The sequence below is a fragment of the Hyla sarda genome, unplaced genomic scaffold (genome assembly GCF_029499605.1).
Source record: "Hyla sarda isolate aHylSar1 unplaced genomic scaffold, aHylSar1.hap1 scaffold_527, whole genome shotgun sequence".
Classification (NCBI taxonomy): Eukaryota; Metazoa; Chordata; class Amphibia; order Anura; family Hylidae; genus Hyla; species Hyla sarda.
The window spans coordinates 161196-175685 of record NW_026610538.1 but is presented as its reverse complement, the minus strand read 5'-3'; positions in this window follow the sequence as shown (position 1 = coordinate 175685).

Genomic DNA, 14490 nt, shown 5'->3' with positions numbered 1-14490 from the left:
ACCGTCCCCAAGACCCCCCCTATATCCGCCAGCAGCTGGAAAGAAACGGGCCGCCGAGCATCACGCTGCACCACCCCTCTGGCAGCCAAACCCCTGGCAGCCAAACGCACCCTAAACGATTTAGTGACATCAGACAACCCCTGACACCTAAACCAGAACCCCAGGGCCGCCATCCGGCGGCTCAACCCCGACGGGGACACTCCATCCCCAAACAACCTCCCAACGTAAAACAAAACTGCCACTTCCCAATCCCCATCACTCAAAACCCCCAACTCCGCCACCAAAAGCTCCCATTCCCGCCAACACTTACTATACCCCGCCCAGGTGCTATCACAGACCGACCGACGAATCAAGGCAAAGGCCGTTCTCAAACCACTTGCCATAACTCCTCCGGACAGGGGATCCCCTGCGACTCCGCCTCCGGCGCCAGCTCCCGAAACCTGTCCCACTGAAAACGAGAGAGAGAGTCAGCAATCTCATTACAGATCCCCGGGACATGCAAAGCCACAAACTGCGCGTTCAACAACAAACAGCTTAACACCAAACGCCTTAACAGCCTCACCACCGGAGGCGATCTCGCCGTTTGTGCGTTCACTGCCTGTACCACTCCCAGGTTGTCACACCGGAAACAGATTTTCCGATTGCGCAACTGCTCCCCCCAAATCTCCACCGCCACCACAATCGGAAAAAGTTCCAGCAGCGCCAAGTTGCGCACCAAACCGCCCTCCCGCCATGCCATCGGCCATTCCCCCGTGCACCACTGACCCTGGAAATAGGCGCCGAAGCCACAGCTACCCGACGCGTCCGTGAACAGTTCCATGTCCCAGTTGGACACTTGCCGTTCCATGATAATCGACCGCCCGTTATACCTGTCCAAGAATTCCCGCCAAATCCCCAAATCCGCCCGCAAATCCGCGGACAATCGCACAAAGTGATTCGGCCGTCGCACACCTGCCGTAGCACCCGCCAAACGCCTACAAAAAACCCGCCCCATGGGCATAATGCGGCACGCAAAATTGAGGCGGCATAACAACGACTGCAAGTCCCTCAACTTAATCTTCCGAGTCAGCAACGCCCCTTCAATCGCCCCCCTCAAATCCTGAAGCTTGTCCTCCGGCAACCTACACTCAAAAGCCACCGTGTCAATGACAATGCCCAGGAATTTTAACGCTGTGGATGGCCCCTCCGTCTTGTCGGGTGCCAAAGGCACCCCGAAGCAGGCCGCCACCCTCTCCATCGTTTGCAGCAGAATCGCGCAAGTCGCCCTACCAGCCTGACCCACGAATAAGAAATCGTCAAGGTAATGCAGCACCGAAGGCACCTGAGCCTCCGATCGCACTACCCATTCTAAAAACGTGCTAAAAAACTCAAAAAACGAACAAGAAATAGAACAGCCCATAGGAAGGCAACGATCCACAAAAAACTGTCCCTCCCAACAACACCCCAACAACTCAAAACTGTCCGGATGGACCGGAAGGAGCCGAAATGCAGCCTCAATATCCGTTTTTGCCAACAGCGCGCCCCTGCCGTACCGCCTCACCCACTCAACCGCCGCATCGAAAGACGTGTATGACACCGCGCACAGCGCCGGGTCGATACCGTCATTTACCGACTCCCCTTCAGGAAAGGAGAGGTGGTGAATGAGCCGAAACTTGTTCGGCTCCTTCTTGGGAACCACCCCCAGCGGAGAAATCCTCAAGGTCGGCAGCGGCGGGGCCGCAAACGGCCCCACCATCCTACCCAGCTCCACTTCCTTAAACAACTTGGCCGACACCACGTCCGGATGACCCAATGCCGACGTCAAGTTGCGCACCACCCCCAATTCCCTAACCGGCGAACACGGAATACGAAAACCCTCCGAAAACCCCTTCTTCAACAACTCCGCCACCCGCCTATTTGGGTACGCCTCTAGAAAAGGAAGCATCCTTTCCACCCTCACCGGCGTGACCCCCTTTTGCTTCAACATCTCCGCCCTTACCCTTCCCTTTTCGAAAACACCGCGACAGACCATGGGCACCTCCGCAACCGGAGCACTCATGACGGAATCTGCATGTCTCCCCAAACTTGCACTGGCCCTCATTAAATTGCCAGCAACACCCTTTTGCCGCACCGGCCGGCCGACCAGACCCAGCTCCAGCCCCGCCGGCCCCCTCCCGAAAGGACTGCTGTCCCCCTGGAGCGCGAGGCGCCGCCATTAGTTTCATCCACAAGCTGATATCCTTGTGGTCCCACCGCAGAGAGGGGCGCACCGCCTTGCGCTGCCGAAACTGCTCGTCATATCGCAGCCAAGCGGTGCCCCCATATGTCCTATAGGCTTCCCCAACCGAATCGAGATAGCAAAAAAGGCCGGAACAATTATCCGGCGCTTTCTCGCCAATAACGCTCGCCAAGATGGCAAACGCCTGTAACCAATTATTAAACGTCCGCGGTATCAGCCGATACCGTCGGCGTTCCTCCTCCTCCTTCTTTGACTCGTCAGGTTTAACCCTATCCAGGTTGAACTTCTCCAATGGGAGCAGCGAAAAAATTTCAACATACTCCCCTTTCCAGATCCGCTCCCGAACCTCCGCCTTCAAGTGCGCACCCAGGGGCCCCTCAAAACAGACATAGACTTCTCCTTTTGCCGAATCCGCCAGACGCACGTCATCCACAACTTTATCCCCCGCCTTCCCAGCCGCCGCACCAGGGACCGTCTGCCCACCGTCCCCACTCCCAACCGTGACCGACGTGGACCCCCCTTCGGCCACCCCGGCACCGCCGTTCGCCCATACCGCCGCCGGCGACCCCACTCCCGGAGCAGTCCTGTCATGCAACAGATCCCGGACATCCCGCAGCAAAGAAGACAAACCCTCCCACAAACCCCCCCCAACCCCAGACCCCAAAGCAGTGTTCCACTCACCCAACCTCTCTGGGGCGGACAGCCCAGCGGTCGCCACTCCTCCTTGGCCTCGACGCGTCGCGCCTCCTCCGGATCTCACCCCAGTCAGTTCTTGACCCGTCGCACCGCCTCCCCGGGCGGCCGCTGGCGGCACCACCACACTGGCCACCGCAGGTCGCAGGTCATCACTTTCATCCCCGGCGACATCCTCTGCAGCTGAGACGGGAGAGGCTCCGCCTCCATCCCTCTCGTCTCCGGATACCTCCTCGCTAGTGCATGCAGCCCCGGGGGCGGAGCTAGCCACACGCTCCCCCCGCGCCTCCCGACCAGAAGCCAGACGCCGTCTTGGAGACGGATCCTGCCGGCGCCTCGTCCCTTCAGGCGCCGCAGTGTGTCCCGAGGTCCGTCCGCAGGCCCTCCAGACCCCTTCAGCTTCCAGCTCCGCGCCCCGCCGGGCCGCAGGCGATACCCTCCCGTCCACTTCCGACCGCCGGGCCCTCCCAGTGCACGGAGCCTCCGCACTGGGACCAGCCGTCAGTAGCTCCGCCTCTCCCCTCCTGGAGCGTCTTCTTGCAGAGCGCCCCTGCTCTGCACGCGCCGGCACCACCACTCCCCTCCCCAGCACGAGATTCCTCCCGGCAGACTCACCGCACTCAGATGTGGGAGCAGCAGCAGGCCTCACCGGAGGGTCCCTGGCGGGGCTCTCTTGCCGGCGCCGGGAGCGTGGGATCGCATCTGGGCTCACTCTGGACAGCGCCCTGGACCTCCTCCCGCACGTCCGCGGAGGCGCTGCGATCGCAGCCGACGTCCCGGCCGCATCGCCGTGGAGCTGCTGATCCAGCCATCCTGTACCTCTCCTCCGGAGCTCCTCTCTCACCCGCCGGATCGCCGCTTCCAAGTCCGCCATCAATAACGCTGGTCCCGTAGCCTGCAGCAGCTCCAACTTCCTTCCACGCTTCTTCTTGAGGTAAAGAGGGGCCCTTCCGGTTCCGGCCTTCTTTTGACCCCTCCGACCTCTTCCTTAACTCCCCCTCCTCTATGCCCCCTCCTTCCCCTGACCTGCCTTTGACCCCTATCTTATTTCCCGCTGCGCTGCCCCCTGTCATGTGCCCCCTCCTCTCCAACTTCGCTTCCGATACGGGGCCTTTCTATATATTCCTATACACTCCTTTATATTCCTATACAGTTCTATATATTCCTATATACTTGTATATATTCCTATACACTTCTATATATTCCTATACACTCCTATATATTCCTATACACGCCTATATATTCCTATACACTCCTATATATTTCTATACACTCCTATATATTCCTATACACTCCTATATATTTCTATACACTCCTATATATTCCTATACACTCCTATATATTCCTATACACTTCTATACATTCTAATACACTCCTATATATTCCTATACACTCCTATATATTCCTATACACTTCTATATATTTCTATACACTCCTATATATTCCTATACACTCCTTTATATTCCTATACACTTCTATATATTCCTATACACTTCTATATATTCCTATACACTCCTATATATTCCTATACACTTCTATATATTCCTATACACTCCTATATATTTCTGTACACTCCTATATATTCCTATACACTCCTATATATTCCTATACACTCCTATATATTCCTATACACTTCTACATATTCCTATACACTCCTATATATTCCTATACACTCCTATATATTCCTATACACTCCTATATATTCCTATACACTTCTTTATATTCCTATACACTCCTTTATATTCCTATACACTTCTATATATTCCTATACACTTCTATATATTCCTATACACTCCTATATATTCCTATACACTTCTATATATTCCTATACACTCCTATATATTCCTATACACTTCTATATATTCCTATACACTTCTATATATTCCTATACACTCCTATATATTCCTATAGACTCCTATATATTCCTATACACTCCTATATATTCCTATACACTCCTATATATTCCTATACACTCCTATATATTCCTATACACTCCTATACACTCCTATATATTTCTATACACTCCTATATATTCCTATACACTCCTAGATATTCCTATACACTCCTATGTATTCCTATACACTTCTATATATTCCTATACACTTCTATATATTCCTATACACTCCTATATATTCCTATACACGCCTATATATTCCTATACACTGCTATATATTCCTATACACTCCTATATATTCCTATACACCTCTATATATTCCTATACACTCCTACATATTCCTATACACTTCTATATATTCCTATACACGCCTGTATATTCCTATATATTCCTATACACTCCTATATATTCCTATACACTCCTATGTATTCCTATACACTCCTATATATTCCTATACACTCCTATGTATTCCTATACACTTCTATATATTCCTATACACTTCTATATATTCCTATGCACTTCTATATATTCCTATACACTTCTATATATTCCTATACACTTCTATATATTCCTATACACTCCTATATATTCCTATACACTCCTATGTATTCCTATACACTCCTATATATTCCTATATATCCCTATACACTCCTATATATTTCTGTACACTCCTATATATTCCTATACACTCCTATATATTCCTATACACTCCTACATATTCCTATATATTCCTATACACTACTATATATTCCTATACACTCCTGTATATTCCTATATATTCCTATACACTCCTATATATTCCTATACACTTCTATATATTCCTATACACTTCTATATATTCCTATACACTCCTATATATTCCTATACACTCCTATGTATTCCTATACACTCCTATATATTCCTATATATCCCTATACACTCCTATATATTTCTGTACACTCCTATATATTCCTATACACTCCTATATATTCCTATACACTCCTATATATTCCTATACACTCCTATATATTCCTATACACTTCTACATATTCCTATACATTCCTATACATTCCTATATATTTCTATACACTCCTATACATTCCTATACACTCCTATATATTCCTATACACTCCTATATATTCCTATACACTTCTATATATTCCTATACACTCCTATATATTCCTATACACTCCTATATATTCCTATACACTCCTATATATTCCTATACACTTCTATATATTCCTATACACTCCTATATATTCCTATACATTCCTATATATTCCTATATATTCCTATACACTTCTATATATTCCTATGTATTCCTATACACTTCTATATATTCCTATACACTCCTATATATTCCTATACGCTCCTATATATTCCTATACACTCCTATATATTCCTATACACTTCTATATATTCATATACACTCCTATATATTCCTATACACTTCTATATATTCCTCTACACTCCTATATATTCCTATATATTCCTATACACTCATATATATTCCTATACACTCCTATATATTCCTATACATACATATACACTCCTATATATTCCTATACACTCCTATATATTCCTATACACTTCTAAATATTCCTATACACTCCTATATATTCCTATATATTCCTATATATTCCTTTACACTCCTATATATTCCTATACACTCCTACATATTCCTATACACTTCTATATATTCCTATACACTCCTATATATTCCTACACACTCCTATATATTCCTATACATGCCTATATATTCCTATACACTCCTATATATCCCTATACACTCCTATATATTCCTATATATTCCTATACACTTCTATATATTCCTATACACTCCTATATATTCCTACACACTCCTATATATTCCTATACATGCCTATATATTCCTATACACTCCTATATATTCCTATACACTTCTATACACTCCTATACACTCCTATATATTCCTATACACTTCTATATATTCCTATACACTCCTATATATTCTTATACACTTCTATATATTCCTATGTATTCCTATACACTCCTATATATTCCTATACACTCCTATATATTCCTATACACTTCTATATATTCCTATATATTCCTATATATTCCTATACACTCCTATATATTCCTATACACTCCTATGTATTCCTATACACTCCTATATATTCCTATACACTCCTATATATTCCTATACACTCCTATATATTCCTATACACTCCTATATATTCCTATACACTCCTATATATTCCTATACACTCCTATTTATTTCTATACACTCCTATATATTCCTATACACTCCTATATATTCCTATACACTCCTATACACTCCTATATATTCCTATACACTCCTATATATTCCTATACACTCCTATATATTCCTATACACTCCTATACACTCCTATATATTCATATACACTCCTATATATTCCTATACACTCCTATATTCTTTTATACACTTCTATATATTCCTATACACTCCTATATATTCCTACATACTCCTAAATATTCCTATACACTCCTATATATTCCTATATATTCCTATACACTTCTATATATTCCTATACACTCCTATATATTCCTATACACTCCTATATATTTCTATACACTCCTACATATTCCTATATATTCCTATACACTTCAATATATTCCTATACACCTCTATATATTCCTATACACTCCTATGTATACCTATACACTCCTATATATTCCTATACACTCCTATATATTCCTACACACTCCTACATATTCCTATATATTCCTATACAATTCTATATGTTCCTATACACTCCCATGTATTCCTATACACTTCTATATATTCCTATACACTCCTATATATTCCTATACACTCCTATGTATTCCTATACACTCCTATATATTCCTATATATCCCTATACACTTCTATATATTCCTATACACTCCTATATATTCCTATACACTTCTATATATTCCTATACACTCCTATATATTCCTATACACTCCTATGTATTCCTATACACTTCTATATATTCCTATACACTTCTATATATTCCTATACACTCCTATATATTTCTATACACGCCTATATATTCCTATACACTCCTATATATTCCTATACACTCCTTTATATTCCTATACAGTTCTATATATTCCTATACACTTCTATATATTCCTATACACTCCTATATATTCCTATACACTCCTATATATTCCTATACACCTCTATATATTCCTATACACTCCTATATATTCCTATACACTTCTATATATTCCTATACATTCCTATACACTTCTATATATTCCTATACACGCCTAGATATTCCTATACACTCCTATATATTCCTATACACTCCTATGTATTCCTATACACTCCTATATATTCCTATATATCCCTATACACTTCTATATATTCCTATACACTCCTATATATTCCTATACACTTCTATATATTCCTATACACTCCTATATATTCCTACACACTCCTATATATTCCTATAGACTCCTATATATTCCTATACACTCCTATGTATTCCTATACACTTCTATATATTCCTATACACTTCTATATATTCCTATACACTCCTATATATTCCTATACACGCCTATATATTCCTATACACTCCTATATATTCCTATACACTCCTTTATATTCCTATACAGTTCTATATATTCCTATACACTTCTATATATTCCTATACACTCCTATATATTCCTATACACGCCTATATATTCCTATACACTCCTATATATTCCTATATACTCCTATATATTCCTATACACTCCTATATATTCCTATACACTCCTATATATTCCTATACACCTCTATATATTCCTATACACTCCTATATATTTCTATACACTCCTATATATTCCTATACACTCCTATATATTCCTATACACTCCTATATATTCCTATACACTTCATAACATTCTTATACACTCCTATATATTCCTATACACTCCTATATATTCCTATACACTTCTATATATTTCTATACACTCCTATATATTCCTATACACTCGTTTATATTCCTATACACTTCTATATATTCCTATACACTTCTATATATTCCTATACACTCCTATATATTCCTATACACTTCTATATATTCCTATACACTCCTATATATTTCTGTACACTCCTATATATTCCTATACACTCCTATATATTCCTATACACTTCTATATATTCCTATACACTCCTATATATTCCTATACACTCCTATATATTCCTATACACTCCTATATATTCCTATACACTCCTATATATTCCTATACACTCCTATATATTCCTATACACTTCTATATATTCCTATACACTCCTATATATTCCCATACACTCCTATATATTCCTATACACATCTATATATTCCTATACACTCCTATACATTCCTATACACTCCTATATATTCCTATACACCCCTATATATCCCTATACACTCCTATATATTCCTATACACTTCTATATATTCCTATACACTTCTATATATTCCTATACACATCTATATATTCCTATACACTCCTATACATTCCTATACACTCCTATATATTCCTATACACTCCTATATATCCCTATACACTCCTATATATTCCTATACACTTCTATATATTCCTATACACTCCTATATATTCCTATACACTCCTATATATTCCTGTACACTTCTATATATATTCCTATATACTCCTATACACTCCTATATATTCCCATACACTCCTATGTATTCCTATACACTCCTATACACTCCTATACACTCCTATGTATTCCTATACACTCCTATATATTCCTACACACCCCTATATATTCCTATACACTCCTATATATTCCTACACACTCCGATATATTCCTATACACTCCTATATACTCCTTTTTTTTTAAATAACTGTTTATTTTTCAAAAAAATCCAAAACAAAGAAGAACAAATACATATACAGAAAATAAAAATAAAATAAGTAAATTAATAAAAATAAAGAACAGGCCCACTTTGGGTAAATCAAAGTAAAAAAAAAAGGGGAAAGGAGAATATGAAGAGGACATAAGACGGTGATCAACAGTCCACATGATGTTATAACTTCACGTATTCAGTCGACATATAACAATAGAAATAACATCCCAGATATCCATGCAGACCCACCAGTTTGGAACAGAAGTGTTTTGCACCCAACATGGCAATGGAAAAACAAACATAATAAGGTATGCATAAAACATTTCGATTAAAGAAGGTAAATAATAATGAGAGTCGCTTATCTTCAGCGACAATTGAGAACATAGAGCAAGTCTTACAATAAGACTACACCATTATCTGGGATATTGGACAATAACGTCCTAGATATATGGACAAAAAATGTGGTAAATAGGAGGAGCCATGAAACAGATGAGGAGACTGTTGAAAGGGGGACATGAATAATAAGGAAAAGTAGAGGAAAAGAAAAAGTGAAAAGACCCGCGCAGATCCGAGACCCAACCCCACCGTCTCATGATGTTGCTTCCGTTTCTATAAACCTATCCCAGACCATCCAGATTTTATAGAACTTGGTTAAGAGATTGTCTGTCAGAGCTGAAAGGTATTCCATTTTTCTGTTTGATGAAATTGTATTCTTCAGATGTTGCATAGTGGGTACGTCTGTAGTGCGCCAACGTTGGGCAATCAAGCTCTTAGCTGCAGTTAAAATATGATGAAATAGTCTAATCTCAGGTCTTTGCATGTCTTTGGGAGGGAGGTTGAGGAGGTATGTTAAAGGATGGAACGGGATATCTTTATTAATCACTGATCTTACCATAGTTTGAACCTCTAACCAGAAGTGTCTAAGTGAGGAGCAGTCCCAGAAGATATGAGGTAAGGTACCCAAACTGGATAGGCATCTCCAACAACTGGAGGACACATCTGGATAAAATCGATTAAGGACCACAGGGGTATGGTACCAGTGGAACAAGATTTTGTATTGCGCTTCTTTATGAGCAATACAAGATGAGGCTTTCGCCGTGTGTGTCCAGACTGTCCTCCAGGTAGCAGGAGAGATTGGGGTTCCCAAATATGACTCCCATTTTGCCACATATGCATGGTTTATAGTGTTAGAGTCAGCAGGTGTGTTGAGGATGGAATAGATTTCTGATATCAGTCCTCGTGTCGAGGATCCTGTTTTACATAAAATCTCAAATGGGGTAGGGCGAGAAAAAGGGCTATTCACTGTAGAGGATAATAACTTGTTTAGTGTAACGTGGTAAAACATGCTTGATTCATTGGGTAGGTTATGTTGCCTTTGTAGGGTAGAGAAAGGGACAATTTTCCTTTGAACAGGTTCTATTAAGTCTGCGAGATGAAAGATGTGTGTCATCACCCAAGGCGTGATGATTTCTGGGTTAGTACTGTCGGGGACATAGGGGTTAAACAATAAAGGAGTAAGAGAGGATGGAGAAGACTTCAAAGTGTAGATATCAGTGAGGTTCCTCCAAAGAGTTATGGTGGATCTCATTGGGCCCAGTAAGTTTTTGGGTAAGACAAGAGGAGGAGGAGACCAAATTAAGGAACACGGGTGAGTGGGGGCAATCAATTTTTTTTCAATATCTGTCCATTTATTGTAAGCCAAGAATTGTGTCCAAGACGGAATACGTCTAAGATGGACAGCATGGTAATATTTAAAAATATCAGGCATGGCTAGACCACCATGTGATTTCCCTGCAGTAATAACTGAAAGTGGCACCCTGTGTCTGCCACCCCGCCAGATAAATTTAAGTAGGGACGTCTGAAACCTCTTTAGTGCTTTATTAGGAATCAAAATAGGCAGAGTTTCTAGTAAGTACAAAAATTTGGGTAGAATGGACATTTTAATAGCAGTGATTCTACCAATGAGTGACAGAGGTAAAGAAGACCATTTGCTCAACAGTGAATCCATATCAGCGAAGAATCTCTGGAAATGATGTTTATATAAAGAAGAGTAGGTAGGGGTGAGGCGGATTCCTAAGTAACTGAGGGAAGAGTCCTGCCATCTATAGGGAAAGGTAGTTTTCAAAATGTTAAGTGTCGTGACGGGTAAGTTAATGGCCATAGCTTCCGTTTTGCTGTTGTTAATTTTGTATCCTGACATCTGTCCGTACATGTCCAGTATCGAGTGAAGAGAAGGGAGTGAGATCAATGGTCTAGTGAGGGTCAGCAGGACATCGTCCACGAATAGCGAAACTTTGTACTCTTTACTTTGCACTACAACACCGGAGATGTCTGGACAAGCGCGGATTTCACTGGCTAAAGGCTCTATAGTACGAAAAGCAACGGGGAAAGGGGGCAGCCCTGTCTGGTACCATTACGTATCTGTAATTCCGGTGAAGTAGCATGGGGCAATTTGATTTGGGCTGAAGGGAGAGTATAGAGTTGTTCAATTGCACATAAAAACGGACCTGATAAACCATATGCACCAAGGGTGGACATTAGAAAAGGCCAGTTTAAGCGATCAAACGCTTTCTCTGCGTCAAGACTCAGTAAGAGGCCGGCAGATTTAGATTTATTTAAGACTTCAATAAGGTCAATGGTGCGTCTGGTGTTATCCCCAGCCTGTCTATGGACAATGAAACCTACTTGATCTTTATCTATAAGAAGGGGGAGGACAGTACTGAGTCTATTGGCCAATAATTTGCTATAAATTTTAAGATCAGAATTTAGAAGTGATATAGGGCGATAATTCGCACATTCTGACGGATCTTTATTGGGTTTAGGGATTACCGTGATGTATGAGTCAAGCATGGAGGATGGTACAGGGGAACCCGACATAAATGAATTATAAAGTGTGACAAGGTAGGGGCCTAGAATGTCAAAGAAAGACTTATAATACAAGTATGGGAGACCATCTGGGCCGGGGGTTTTACCGTTAGGTAAGTCTCTGATAGTCTCAAAGAGTTCTTCCCTAGAGATCACCTTGTTTAGGAAGTGTAGATCAGTGTCCGTTATGTGTGGTAGACCACATTCAGCAAGGTAAGCTCCAAGTTTATCATCTCTAACAATTTGGTTAGTTGGGAGATTTGAAGGGAGGTTGTAAAGATTAGAGTAGTATTCATGGAACGAGTTGACTATTTGTTCCGGGTCATACACCAATTGACCACGTGAGTTTTTAATCGAAAAAGGGTTTCTTTTATATTGTTGTTGATTTAGCTGAGATACTAACAAAGAATGGGGTTTGTTCGCCTTCGCATAGTACGTGTTCTTTGTGTATGTGAGTAATTTTTCCACTTTTCCAATATCTAAATCTCTCAAAGCATCTCTCAGGGAAGTTATCTGTTTAAGGACTCTCAGGGAAGGCTTTCTTGTCATTACTCCTTCTAAGCGTGTCAGTTTTCTCTGTAGGTCAGAATATTCTTTTACATTGGTACGTTTAATATGAGAGGCTAAGGAGATACAGTTACCTCTAAAAACCGCTTTATGGGCCTCCCAAAGGGTAGAGGCGGATAATACACTGTCAACATTATTGTCAAAATAGTCCCGAAGGCCAGCCGCTAAAGTTTCTCTATGCTCAGGTTTCTTTATAAGAGATTAATTCAATCTCCAATGACAATGTCTTCTAGGAGTAGAGGCTGGCCTCAGGTCCAAAGTGACAGGAGCGTGATCTGACCATGTTATTGAGTGAATTTTTACTTTATCCATTAATCTAAGGCCTAATAAATTGCCCATGAACATATCGATCCTACTGTGAGTAGAGTGGGGATGTGATAGAAAGGTAAATTCCTTATTATTGGGATTACAGATCCTCCATAAGTCGAATAAATGGAACTTCCTAATAGATTGGCGGAATGTTGTAGATAGTCGTATTGCAGAAGGAGAGGGAACAGGATGTTTAACCGATAATCTGTCCATAGAGGTCGAGAAGGGTACATTGAAATCACCACCAATAATAAGCGTGGTAGGAAGTGTGGAGGTTAATTTTGTGAATACCCTGTTAAGAAAGGGAATTTGGGAAGTATTGGGGGCATATAAATTACAAATTGTGATTGGGACATTTGACAATGTGCCTGATATGAAAATGAATCTACCATTAGGATCTGCATGTGTAGAAGTAATTTGGAGTGGACACGTACGGGAAATCAATATCGCTTCTCCCCCTCTCTTCCTGTCTTGAGTCGCTACATATACCTCTGGGTATTGTCGAAAGGCAAATTTAAATGTGCAAGACTCGTCATGGTGTGTCTGCTGAATTAGAGCTATATCAACTTTTTTATCCTTCAGCTCTTTCAAAAGCAAGCGTCTTTTAATGTCGGAGTTTAACCCCTTCACATTAAATGAGATCAGACGCACCATGATGAGTATGTGTGGTGGGCTGTGGAGATAGTGAGACAGGTCCTACCGTCTGTAGCAACGAGAGGAACCTTGTAGTTTGAAGAAAGATCAGCGAAGTGGAACATCGGAAGATGTAGGACATCAGATAGGACATCTAAGGAGGCCGGGGTGGGCTCGGACCGCGCGGAGTAAAGGAGAAAAAAAGAGAATAAGTTACAAATAAAAAAATAGGCAACATAAGAATAAGACAAAATAAAGGAAAATAAAACAAACATAAAAAATAAGCAAAAACAAAACATCAAGTCAATCAATTGTGAACTAAAAGGGGTGAACCCCTCGAATATGAGGATATATATCTAATCTCTCACACCTATAGCCTAACAGCTTAAGGGAAGGAGGGATATCCTCAAAAACACGGGAGAAGAGGCAGAGGCTCCAAAAAAGGAGAACGAACCTACAAAAAAAAAGGAAAAAATTGC